A 12,925-nucleotide genomic window follows, 5' to 3' on the forward strand; every position below is an offset into this window, starting at 1 on the left:
CTGCAAATGGCTACATCTTCACTTCAGAAACTAAATGTGTCTTTACGTGGAGAGAGCTATCGTAATGCAAAATCCTAGTGGTAACAAGGCACAGGTAGTTTTTCTTTTGATTTTGCGAGCTGAGATAAAACCTCTCTCTCCCACCTTTCTTGAGGTAAACACACACCTTCATTTGCAATGAAGACAGCCATAGATACGAGAATAAGTCTCCATGTGAGGAACAGCGAGCCAGAAATGAACAAAAATAATCATTTCCCAAAGTACATTTGAAGCAGTAAAGCTGCCTGTGCATGACTGGAGACCCGGGCCCCCAAGGGGAGAAGGTTTGGTGGGGAATTAGAGAGGATGATGTAGGAGCAGAGAAGTTAGCTGAATCTTTTACTGTGGAAGGTCACGGGGAAATTCCTATTCAAAGGATATTTCTTACAGGAGATCAGAATGCAGCCTTATTACTATTTATTTGTATTAGAGCAATGTTTAGAGACTTCAACAAGCTAGCTGCTGTATATGCACAAAGAAACAGTACCAGCCCTGCTGAGCGTACAATCTAAACAGACAAGAGAGGGGGGGTTCTCCACAGAGGAGGTTACAGAACATCTTGAGGTGCTGAATTGCAGTAAGAGTCCAAGTCAGCAAAACATTTGTGCACAAGTCCAGCATGTGAATAGTCCCTAATGGCTTTGCTGGATCAATACACATGTCAGCAAGACTGAGGGTTCTGATAAAACCAAGGGACCCAAGATCATAGAATCACAGAAATGTAGGGCTGGAAGGTACCTCAAGAGGTCATCAAGTCCAGTCTCCTGCATGGAGACAGGTCCAAATAAATCTAGGCCATCCCTGACATGGGTCTGTCCAATTTGTTCTTAAAAACCTCCCATGACAAGGATTCCACAATCTCCCTTGGAAGCCTGTTCCAGAGCTTATCTATCCTTATAGTTAGACAGTTTTTCCTCATATCTAACCTGAATCTCCCTTGCTGCAGATAAGTCCATTACTTCTTGTCCTGTCTTCAGTGGACAAGAACAAATTGATCACCGTCCCCTGTAGAACAGCCCTTAACATATTGGAAGACAGTTACTAGATCCCCTCTCAGGCTTCTTTTCTCAAGATTAAACATGCCCAGTTTTTTTAACCTTTCCTCGCAGGTCAGGTTTTCTAAACCTTTGATCATGTGTGTTGCTCTCCTCTGAACTTTCTCCAGTTTATCCACATCTTTCCCAAAATGATGGCACCCAGAACTGGACACAGTACTTCAGCTGAGGCCTCACCAGTGCTAGGTAGAGTGGGACAATTACCTTCCAGGTCTTACATACAACATTCCTGTTAATACACCCTAGAACAATATTAGCCTTTTTTTGAGTGGCCTCAAATCGCTGACTCACATTCAATTTGTGATCCACTATCACCTCCGGATCCTTTTCAGCAGTACTACCCCCTAGCCAGTTATACTTCATTTTGTAGCTGTGCATTGGATTTTTCCTTTCTAAATGAAGTACTTTGCACTTGTTTTTACTGAATTTCACCTTGCTGATTTCAGACCAATTTGCCAAGGTGATTTTGAATTCTAATCCTATTCTCTGAAGTGCTTGCAACCCCTCCCACCTCGGTGCCATCTACACATTTTATAAGCACACTCTCTGGACCATTATCCAAGTAATTCATGAAAATATTGAATAGTATTGGACCCATGATTGACCCCTCCGGTACCCCACTAGATACAGCCTTCCAGTTTGAGAGCAAACCATTGACAACTCCTCTGGAAGTACAGTCTTTCAACCAGTTGCACCCACCTTAGAGTGATTTCATCTACACCACATTTCCCTAATTTGCTTACGACAATGTCATGCGGGACTGTGACATAAGCCTTACTCAAATCAAGGTGTATCATGTCAACTACTTCCCCCCATCCAAGAGGCCAGTAACCTTACCTTAAATTAGGTTGGTTTGGCATGATTTGTTCTTAACAAATCCATGCTGACTATTCTTTATAACCCTAGTATCATCTAGGCACTTACAAACTGATTGCTTAATAATTTGTTCCAGTATCTTTCCAGATATTGAAGTTAGGCTGACTGGTCTATAATTCCCTTGGTCCTCTTTATTCCCCCTTTTAAAGGCAGGAACCTCACACGTCCTCCATGAGTTCTCCAACGGTTTTGAGATTGCTTCAGTTAGTATCTTAAGAACCTTAGTATGAATTTCATCAGGCTCTGCCCTATTGAATACGTCTAATTTATCTAAATATTCTTGAACCTGTTCTGGCTTGCATATCTTTCCCCCTTTTTGTTAATATTAATTATGTTGAGTATCTGGTCACCTTTAGCTTTTTTAGTGAATAATGACGCAAAATAGGCATTAAACTTCGCAGCCTTCTTTATGTCATCCATTATTAGCTTTCCTTCCCTGCTAAGAAGAGGACCTGCACTTTCCTTCATCTTTCTTTTGGTCCTAATGTATTTAAAGAATGTCTTCTTATTGCTTTTTATATCCCTTGCTTGGTGTAACTCATTTTGTTCCTCATACTTTCTGATTTTGTCCCTACATACTCGTGCTATTCTTTTGCACTCCTTTGTCACAATTCATTCATGTTTCCCCTTTTTACAGAATTCCTTTTTGATTTTCAGGTCATTGAAAAGCTCCTGATGGATTCACATTGGCCTCTTCCTATTCTTCCATACAGAGGCAAACTTCTCCTTGACTTTGCTGGGAGTTTTGCATGAATGAAGGCTGCTGGATCAGACCCTGAGGCATTTAACATAGCCTTAAAAACAGCAATTATCCTTGAAGCTTGGAAAGCTGATAATATGGTGCCTAACAAATCCAAGGAGATTGTGGGAACTACAGCCCAATGAACCACACCACAATGCCAGGGCAAATTGTGGAGAGCTTAGTTAAGGACATGTTGGGTAAAGTAATTATATAATCTTACAGGGTCAACCTAGCATAGGTTCCGCCAGGGAAAATTGTGCCTTTCTAACCTAAGAGTTCTTAGAAAAAGTTAGTTGAAGAATAGATAAATGTAAGCTGGTACACATCATTATTAACAAGAACAATAATTTGCAGCTCTAGAGCACCTTTCATTCTAAGACCTCGCTAGTCATCTCAGGGCTTTGTACAAGGGTCCAACTTTACAAAATGGGACCGCAGTGCACTTTACATTCATACAATCTCATCTCAACAACCCTGTGAAACAGAACGTTATTACTACTCCTACTCTACTCTGTGTGTGTGTGTGTGTGCGCGCGTGCACGCCAGAGAAGTGTTCATCCAAGGCAACATAACAGCAAAGCTAAGAAAACAGAATTTTGCAGCCCTTAATCCCAGCTCCCCCTCTGCTCTAACCAGTAGACAACACACCCCTTCTAGAACAGGGAGGAGAATCCAGAATTTCTAGCGTGGTACTGAGTATAGAAAGACCAATTTGGGCTTGGGATCAGAACACTTACCTCCACTGGGTCAGGGCAATATGCAAATAAACTCCTTTTAAAAAGGCAGCACAAAGCTTTATGGATCTAGGGTGACCAGACAGCAAATGTGAAAAATTCAGACAGGGGGTGGGAGGTAATAGGAGCCTATATAAGAAAAAGACCCAAAAATCTGGACTGTCCCTATAAAATTGGGACATCTGGTCACCCTATATGGGCCACAGATTACATAGCTGTTGATCTAAGGATGGCAAAGCAGTCCAATGATTAGGCCATTTGGGTGGAGCAAGTCATTTCTCATGGAGACCTTAAATCATCCAACTTGCTTTCCATGCAAATGTTCATCTGCTCCTGAGAATGTGTTGCACCTGGGTTCTTAGCCTGGGAGTTGAAAGTTGCCAAACTGGGTGAACACATTCCTGCTTGGTGCATCAGAATTGACACTGGTTGCGAGAGAGGCTGGAGTGACGGCTGTGCAGCCTGTTTATCCACAAAACAGGTACAGCAACAGGGCCAGATTTCCCCACCCTACCAATGTGCCTGAGTCCTGACCTGGAGTGGCCACATATAGTGAGGAAAGAGCAGCTCAGTCTCCAGCAATGCCTGTCAGTGCCACTTGGGACAGTTACTGCATGACGAGAACCCCGGCCCACTAGGAACCGAGACCTGCCACACATAGAGAACACCAAACAGTCGTCATTTGATACCATCTTTCTGTCATTCCCAAGCAGGGCTAGAGTTAGCCCAAGAGGTGAGAATTTCCAGCTCCCATTGATAATTCCCTATTTTACCCAGTCCCGGCCTCTGCATTCTTCTTTCAATCAGATTATTTATGCTGCAGCAAAACCAACAGTAAACAGTGGTCAATTTGGTGCTTACATCCTGGGGTACAAAATTCCAAAGCTCAGCACAAGAGGCTACTGTCCTACATCAGACGCTGCAGCCCATGGCCTCTACCGATACTGTGTTCTCTTTAATCTTCAACCGCCTTATCCAGGGACAGAGACATTACAGCCAAACCCGGAATGTACAAGACAGAGTGTATACGTGGGTAGAGAGGGCAATAAAAATTCCAAAATGATATGGGTGTTAAGGAGTCTTATGCAGAGTTTGAAGGATTAGAAGAAACCTACAAAGCAGTGGCCAAAGGTCAAGCAGAGGCCCCTTTATCTCTCCCTTTCTTGTAGGGATGAGAGAAGCTTAGTTCTCAACAGATTTCTCTGCTGCTGGCTGGAGAAATCCCTGGTAAAGCTTTGCTCATGTTCTTTTGGGCATGTATAGTTTCTGTCATCTGAGATGGGCCTGAGCCGAAATACAGAGTTTGAACTTCAAGGTGTTTGGAATCTGCACCTTCTTCTGGAGTTATCTATCATCCAGAGCCTCAGCGGGCGTCAACCAGTACAGCTCTGTTCAAGTCAGTGGCGCTATGATGGTTTCTACCCGCTGAGGATCTGGCCTTAGTGCTCTGAATTGAAACAAACCACAGATCTGACTAGCCATGAGCTCTGCAAATTTGAAGCCTGGGTTCAAGGCTTGGGTTCAGGACTTTCACAGGACCTAGCTGGAAATCAGAAGTGACAATAAAAAGCCATGAACACTGACAAGTATCAGAACATTTCAGAACCTCAGCAAAGGTTTGGAGTGGATGAGGGAGAGAGTGTTTCTTCTTCTTTTCTTCTTCTTCTTCTTGGTATTGGATCTACCTCAATCAAGAACAAGGACCCACTGTGCTAGGTGCTGTCTGTATTCATAGGATACATCTATACTGCACAAAAAACCAGTCCCACAGCAGTAAGTCTCAGAGCCTGGGTCAATTGACTCAGGCTCAAGGGCTTGTGTTGCAGGGCCAAAAACAGCAGGGTAGATGTTTGGGGTCAGGCTGGAACCTGGGCTCCGAGACCTTTCCTGTTGCTGGGTTTCAGGGCCCAGGCGAACATCTGCACTGCCATGCTTTTGTTAGTTGGTTTGTTTTTGCCGTGTAGACTACATGTAAGGGAAAGTCTCAACCCCAAAATGCTCACAATCAAAATAGATAAGAAAGGCAAACGGGGAGAAAAAGGGAGTATTGTCACCCCCATTTTAGAAATGGGGAACTCTCTCTCTCTCTCTCTCTCACACACACACACACACACACACACACACACACACACACACACACACACACACACACACACAATAAATTAGGCTAAGACTTTGCAAAAATGATGAATGATTTTGGGTTTCCAGCTAGAGACACCTTTAAAGGGGCATGATTTTCAGAGACCGGGTGCTTGGCTCTGTTGGGAATGAGGCCCTTTTAAGATGTCTCCAGAAATGGAGGCACCCCAAAAGACTAGCCACTTTTGGAAAACGGTGGCTGCTGTGACTTGCCATGGGGCACCTTGTGCCTAGTGAGCTACTGAACCAAGAGCTACCAAGTCACACAGTAGTATTTTAACCAGAAGACCATGTTTGGTCATGGCATCTCCATTACCCTCCCATGCAGCCTGGTGTTGAGAAGCCAAGGAGAGGACAGCCCAAGCACAAAGCAGGCGAAAGAAACGAACCATTTCCCATATGTAAGGCCCATGTTGAACACAGGCCCTGACACAAAATCCCCCAAGGAGGGATCAGGCTATGGGGCACATAGATGGAGAGATCACAACTGCCATACACATCTTGTTACACTTCTGGGAAAATATGAAAAACTCCAGAAAAAGAAAAAAGGGCATTATCTGGTTTCTGCAACTCTCAGAACCTCAGCAGGCAATTTCAAATGAAATTCAGTTAGAAGCTAGAAGAAGAACGCAGTGCTCTAGTGGCAAACAGCAGATCCCAGTTGAGGGATTGTTTTATTTTGAAACTGGAATCTTTGAAAATGCCAGAAAGAATTTTCTTTTTTTTATTTTAATTTTAAACAAATGCAGCAGGAGAAGCAAAATACAGATGTCAGGTGTTTGGCGCAGAAAGCTTTTTGCTGTTTTTTGGGGGGCAAAATGAAAAAAACTAGTTGGCTGCTTCTAATTTTTTTAAGAGGCTGTTTACACACACATTTTGCAATCAGGTTTCTTAAACTGCTGCCAGCTCTTCTGTGGGCTCTCTTAATTCAGTTTAAAAAAGATTTATTTTCACTTAGTTTAAACCTGTTCCTGATCTGTGCAATAAGTTAGACGGTAGGCAGGCAGAGTTGTAGAAAGAGATCTTCATTGTGCATGCAGAGAGGCCAACGTTACATACTGAGAAGACTGGCCACTGGTATGCATACAAAACTAGGTCCCGCCTGAAATCTGTCGCTCCTTCTCTGAAATCTGTCCCTAGCTTCACTCCTTATATACTGTCCTAGGTAATCTTCCAACATAAGCAAATTAAACTAAATCAAAATAAGAGCATCCATATATGGGTTTGCACCAGTTTAATTAAGGGCAGGTGTATACTGGAACTAGAGGTCACTTGGTATTGCACAATGTTTTGATTAAAAAACTAGAGTGATCTATAATTAATGTGTAACACATTAAATGGAATAAAAACTGGCTAACTGATAGGTCTCAAAATGGAACTGTAAATGGCAAATCATAGAACATCAGGGTTGGAAAGGACCTCAGGCAGTCATCTAGTCCAACCCCCTGCTCAAAGCAGGACCAGTCCCCAGATAGATTTTGACCCCCATCCCTAAATGGACCTCTTAAGGATTGAACTCACAACCCTGGGTTTAGCAGGCCAATGCTCAAACCACTAAGCTATGCCTCCCCAGCATCAAGCAGCTGTGTTTCCAGGTTGGTGGGTCTTGCCAGGACTGGTTCTTGGCCCTGCACTATTTAACATTATTATCAATGACCTGGAAGAAAACATCAAATCATCACTGATAAAGTCTGCATGTGAAACAAAAACTGGGGGAGTGATACATGATGAAGAGACCCAGTTATTGATTCAGAGCGATCTGGATGGTTTGACAAATTGGGCACATGCCAACAATATGCATTTGAATACAGCTAAATGTAAATGTGTACCTCTAGGAAGAAAGAATGTAGACCATCTCACACCATAGGGGACCCTCTCCTGGGAAGCAGCGGCTCTGAAAAAGATTTGGGAGTGAGGTGGATAATCAGCTGGCTATGAGCTGGCAGTGTGACACTGTGGCCAAAAGAGCTAATGTGATCTTGGGCTCTATAAATGGGAATCTCAAGTAGGAGTACAGAGGTTGTTTGACCTCTGTATTTGGCACTGGTGCAACCGCTGCTGGAATATTGTGTCCAGTTCTGGTGCTCACAATTCAAGAAGGAGGAAGATAAATTGGAGAGGGGTTGGAGAACAGCCACAAGGATTGATTAAAGGATTAGAAAACTTGACTGATAGACTGAAAGAGCTCAATCTATTTGGCTTAACAAAGAGAAGGTTAAGGGGTAACTTGATTACAGTCGGTAAGTATCTACACAGGCAACACAGATTTAATTATAGGCTCTTCAGTCTAGCTGAGAAAGGTCTAACACAATCCAGTGGCTGGAAGTTGAAGCTAGACAAATGCAGACTGAAAATAAGGCATAAATGCCTAATGGTTACAGTAATTAACCACTGGAACAATTTACCCAGTGCTGTGGTGGATTCTCCATCACTGGCAATTTCTAAATCAAGACAAGACTGGCTGTTTTTCTAAAAACTCTGCTCTAGGAAATATTTTGGGGAAGTCCTCTGGCCTGTGTTATACAGGAGGGTAGACAAGATGATCATAATTGCTCCTTCTAGCCTTGGAATCCATGAGTCTATCCCAGTGCTAGCTTGGATCAAACTAGTACACAATAGCAGTGTAGTCGTGGCTGCATGGGCAGTGCGAAGACGTGCCTAAGCTTTCAGACAGGGATGTACTTGGGGTGGCTAGCTATCCTGGCACCTGTGCAGCTGCAGCGATGTTGCTATTTTTAGCACGCAAGCTCAATCCGAGCAGGTGTGAATATATCTACCTGAGCTGGAAATTACATGGCCAACTGCCATGTAGACAAAACTTAAATCAGTTTCAAGCTGCACCTGGTGTTAAACTGGTGCAACTCTGCAGGTAGATGGGTCCTAAGTACGAATTTCGCGGGGAGGACCAGTTGTCAGCCCGTCTCAGGTCTGGGTAGGTGGACAGAGCCCACCAAAACAACGAAAGTCCCAGCCCCTCAAGTGAGGGAGGAGTACCGAGTCCACAGATCAACCAGGGGGACAGAACCGACAAGCTATCAGACTGATCACTCAAGAGCGCACAGGCCTTCACACATGCGAGCCAGTGGCTATTCTCAACAGCCAATACCTCTGGGGTACCCTGTTTGTATCCCTGACTGTCAGGATCGTGCCAAGCAGCCAGGCTTTCCCCTTACGGCCTGACAGCAGTTTGGAAGTGGCGCTGGCTTGCTAAAACCAAATGATTCTGGAAAGGAATCATGGGAATTTGTTAGTTTGTCCCCAAGTCCCAGGATGCCAGCAGGTTCCTGAAGGTATCTGACCGTGCAACACAAGAAAAATCCCAGGAGGCAGAGAATGTGGTGGAATAGAGCACCAAGGGAGATGTGCCAAGAGTGCAGTATTTTGAAAAAGCACAGGGCTGCATGATTCATAAGAGAAGAGATTTAAGCTGGCATAAACAAAGCGGTGTGGATGCATTCTTTTGGCATAGTTACACCAGTGGAGCTGTAGTGGAAAAACTCTCCCATATGGACGAGGCCTCCGGTCCCAGTGCCTCCTTCATTGATCTTGATTGTGTATGGGCATGACAATGCACTGGGGAGGGTAGCCTGTGGTTTGCACCCCAGCAAACCCAGCTCTGCAGAGCTGCCATTTCCAGAGAAGTTGAGCTCCAAGGGAGGCTTCTGCTGTGCTCTCTATGAAAGAGGCATTGTCTGGGCCTGTCACAGGGGCTGGGCCTGTGGTACAGTGGGGCTAGGTTCGGGCCTCAAGGCAGAACTGCTTTCAGCCCTGTGTTATACCTCAGGGAAAACTCATTGTGAATGGTCAAAAAATCACTGTGTGTGTGTGTGTGTGCTTGCATGTTAAGTACACTGCCCTTTCCCCAAGCTCAGACTGAGGAAGCCGCAGAATTGCTGGCTACTATAGCCAAGCCGGGGAGTGGAAGTCAACGGGGAGCCCAGAAACGAAGCACCGTGGGCCAAGGCCTGCTCCCAGTTGTGCTGGGGAGTTACCTGTAGCCTCTGACAGGAGCAGAGTTGAGCTCACTGAGTGATGCTTACGCTGCGTGTGGAGTGGTCAGAGAGGCTATCGGGGTGCATATGACAGAGAAAGGAGGAAAAGTTGTGTGTGTACCCAGGAGAAAGAGGGCAGGGGAAAGAGAGAGAGGAGGAGTGTAGAACGTGTCCAAATTTTCCCATCAAAACCAATTTTTTTTAAAACAGAAAATGCCCTCTCCCCCCCCCCAAAAGCTCTCCTAAATATTTGTTTTTTCTCTACATTTTTCATTTTTTCTTCAGCCCCTCCCAAACTTTGTTCCAGCTATCCCCTTTTGTTCTATTTTGGAAAAGGGGGAGGGAAATGAAAAATCAGAAACTGGAGATTTTTTTTTGGTGAAACAATAAATTTTTTTAAAATTCTCTTCAAAAACCAAAAGGCCCAGATTTTCTTTGCCCCTAAATGCCACGTGAGAAAATAACTGATATTTTCCAACCAACTTTAGGGAAGTGATGGAGAAAGAGAAAAGTCTACAGGGTATTCATGCTAAAGTAAGGTCATAGAAAGACTGGCTCATACGAGCCAACATGCTGCCATATGAAGATAGCATCTGAGTATGGACTGCCTGTGCTCACTCGTTCATTGCTGGACATGAAACCAGAGGATTCTCATCTTTCTCTAGCGCTGCCCTCTGGTAATTCAAAGGGGCTGCTTTGATGGTACCTAGGTGCCTGGGTCCAGCCCTCCTTGCGGTGAGAAGAAGGTTGTGATAACCTGGGATCCATTCATCTTCAGAGATGGCTACTAAGAGAGGGGACACAGATCCCAGAAGAAATATCCCGGTCACGTCATTTCTCACAAGGTAGAAACCGCACAGCTTCATAGTCATGGGACTAAGAGTGGGGAGACCTGGATTCTGTCCCAGCTCTGCCACAGGTTCACTAGCCTTGAGCTTCAATGCACCTCAGTTTCCCCACCTATTTTATCAACTCAATCTCACTAAGTTAATTTGGCTTCCTGAATTATATTTGAAAGGGTTAATGAGTTCAAATCCCCATGATCAAATCAGGGAGGCAGAACCTCTGGATGAAACTTCCCAAGAGACAAGGCTTCTTCACGGAACTGTCGGCAAACAACACGGTGTGGACAAACTGGATGCCATCCCCAGAGTGCCCTGCAAACAAGGATGAAAATCCTGGAAAGTGAAAGGCCACAAGGAGAGCTGCTCTTGCCCTGATGGATGAAAAACAACAAACATCTCACCTCAGTCCTCAGCAAAGAGCAGGAATGGACTCTTCTTGGTGGAATTCTGGCTCTCCATGGACCAGTGAGTGTCTCCCACTAAGCAATGGCACTTGGTGCCTTTTCAAACAGGGGTAGGAGCTTCTCGTGTTTTGAAAGCTGAGAACTCTTGCCCCATTGAACCTCTGCTATGCAGCAACCTAGATCTAGGCCAAAGTCCCATGCCCCAACAACAGGCTGTGAAAGAGATGGAGCCCAGTGGTGCTAGCATGGGACTTTGAAGACTTGGATCAAGTACTTGCTTCATCACAGACTGTCGATGGGTATGTCTACACTGCCCAGGTAGACAGAACTGCACCAGCGTGCTCAAAATAGTTGTGTAGATGTTGCGCCACCAGCGGAAGCTCGAGCTAACTTCCAGAGTAAAACCCATCCAGCCCCGCAGAGGTTGTTATGGACTGCTCACCCACCACTGAAATGAATCCACCTCTGGGGTGGAAAGCAGTGGCCATTGATGCACAGAATTCTTCCCTGTGGTGCAGCCACTTCTGTGGTGGAACATATCAGCTGCTGAACAGCAAACAGAAACAACAACGCAAGAGTTTGGGACAGGAAGTGGGGAACACAGTATCCGGTTGGAAATGTTGGGGGAACATAACAAGGGAATGTATTCTCTGAAATCTGAGCCCTGGCACATTGCAGGATAAGTCCATCAGTGGAGTTACACCAGGAATTAATTTGGCCTCTTTTATGTCTCACTCTGACAGCACACACAATAGACTGTGTTTCACCTTTCGCTGTCAGTTTCCTGCTCTGACCTATTCCTCTCAATCAGCCCTTCAGTGTAGTTTCTCCTGTAAATATCTGCAGAAGACAACTGCACTGACAATGGAGGTCCCCCCCAACTGTGCGTGACATCCCCAGGGAAAAGCCAAAGACTCCGGCCCAATCAACACTCTCATTATGGCAAATGCAAATGAAAGTGTTATGGTGTTGCCATAATAACGACAACGGGACAATTTCATGTAGCGTTAAGAGTTCTACAACAGGTAATATTAAATTACAGGAGAGCTTGTTACGTATACAACAACTTGCTCAGAGTCAGCTGGCGGAGAATCATCATTTAGTAGCCTGGAAACCTCTTCTGGTCAAATTGATTCCCCTCCCCACACACAATAGCTACATTCCAAGAGGAGGCTTTCTCAGAGCCAGCACACTGCAGCTAACACAGCACGATGCATGGAAAGAGAACAGGACTCTCACGGGTAGTGGAATTTCACTGGATTTGCTCCAAGTGGGAGGAGGAGATGGAGGCAATCAGGGATCCAGGGAACCCACTTATTTAGGGCCTGATTCTGAGGCCCTGACCCCTTTTGGGTAACATTTACTGAGTGATCTTACAGGTGTCAATGGCACTGAGTGCCACGTGCCATGAGCAAGGGTGGCAGAATCAGGCACTGATCCGCCCGATGGTCTCCCAGTGGTTTGCCATCTGAGCTCCGATCTTCTCTGATCTTTGGTCAGTCCCTGGATATTGGATGGAGCCCCTTACATACAGCAACCCAGAGCCTCCCCACCTTCTGATTGTGGGGCCTGAAGCCAGATCTGGGGAAGGAATAAAGCAGATAGCTTTCTCCAGGTACGGAGCAGGGGCTAGAGGATGTTATTAAATTTAATAGAATCAGGGCCCAGAGCGAGGGTGGGGGGAAGCTGCATCTCGCAAGGAGCTGGCCCAGGCCCAAGAACACGCGGCGGCTGAATGGAGACAAAAGTTCTTGTGAGAAGCCAAAGCTCCAGCGCAGCTGCATCAGGGCTCCCCCCGCACGGTCTGCAACCCAGGCAGGAGGTAGCAGAAAGAAACCCAAGCTCCCTTTCCCCCCTCTGGAGAGGTTACGTCCCACACAGCCAGCGTGTGAGAGCACAATAGTGTCTTTGGAGAAAGAGAGAGAGAGAAAATGGGAAAGGAAGCGGTGGGCTTTAAGCCTGGAGGTGAGCCCCTCACCAGTAAGTCTCTGCAACATTTAGTCTGCCTGCTCTTTAACCCTTTTGGCTCCTGCAGAGCCAACATCCTCTCCCTTCCCAAGCCAGGAAAACAGCTCAGGAAGCACCTTTCATCTCCAGCG

At 45.5% G+C, this 12,925-nt stretch overlaps 1 protein-coding gene across 4 annotated transcripts in view; it reads right to left on the reverse strand.

The window, feature by feature from the left end:
- MDFI (MyoD family inhibitor) overlaps positions 1-12,925 on the reverse strand; it is a 40,156-nt gene that overhangs the window by 25,960 nt on the left and 1,271 nt on the right. The window lies entirely within an intron of this gene.

The sequence above is a fragment of the Gopherus flavomarginatus genome, chromosome 5 (assembly GCF_025201925.1).
Source record: "Gopherus flavomarginatus isolate rGopFla2 chromosome 5, rGopFla2.mat.asm, whole genome shotgun sequence".
Classification (NCBI taxonomy): domain Eukaryota; kingdom Metazoa; phylum Chordata; order Testudines; family Testudinidae; genus Gopherus; species Gopherus flavomarginatus.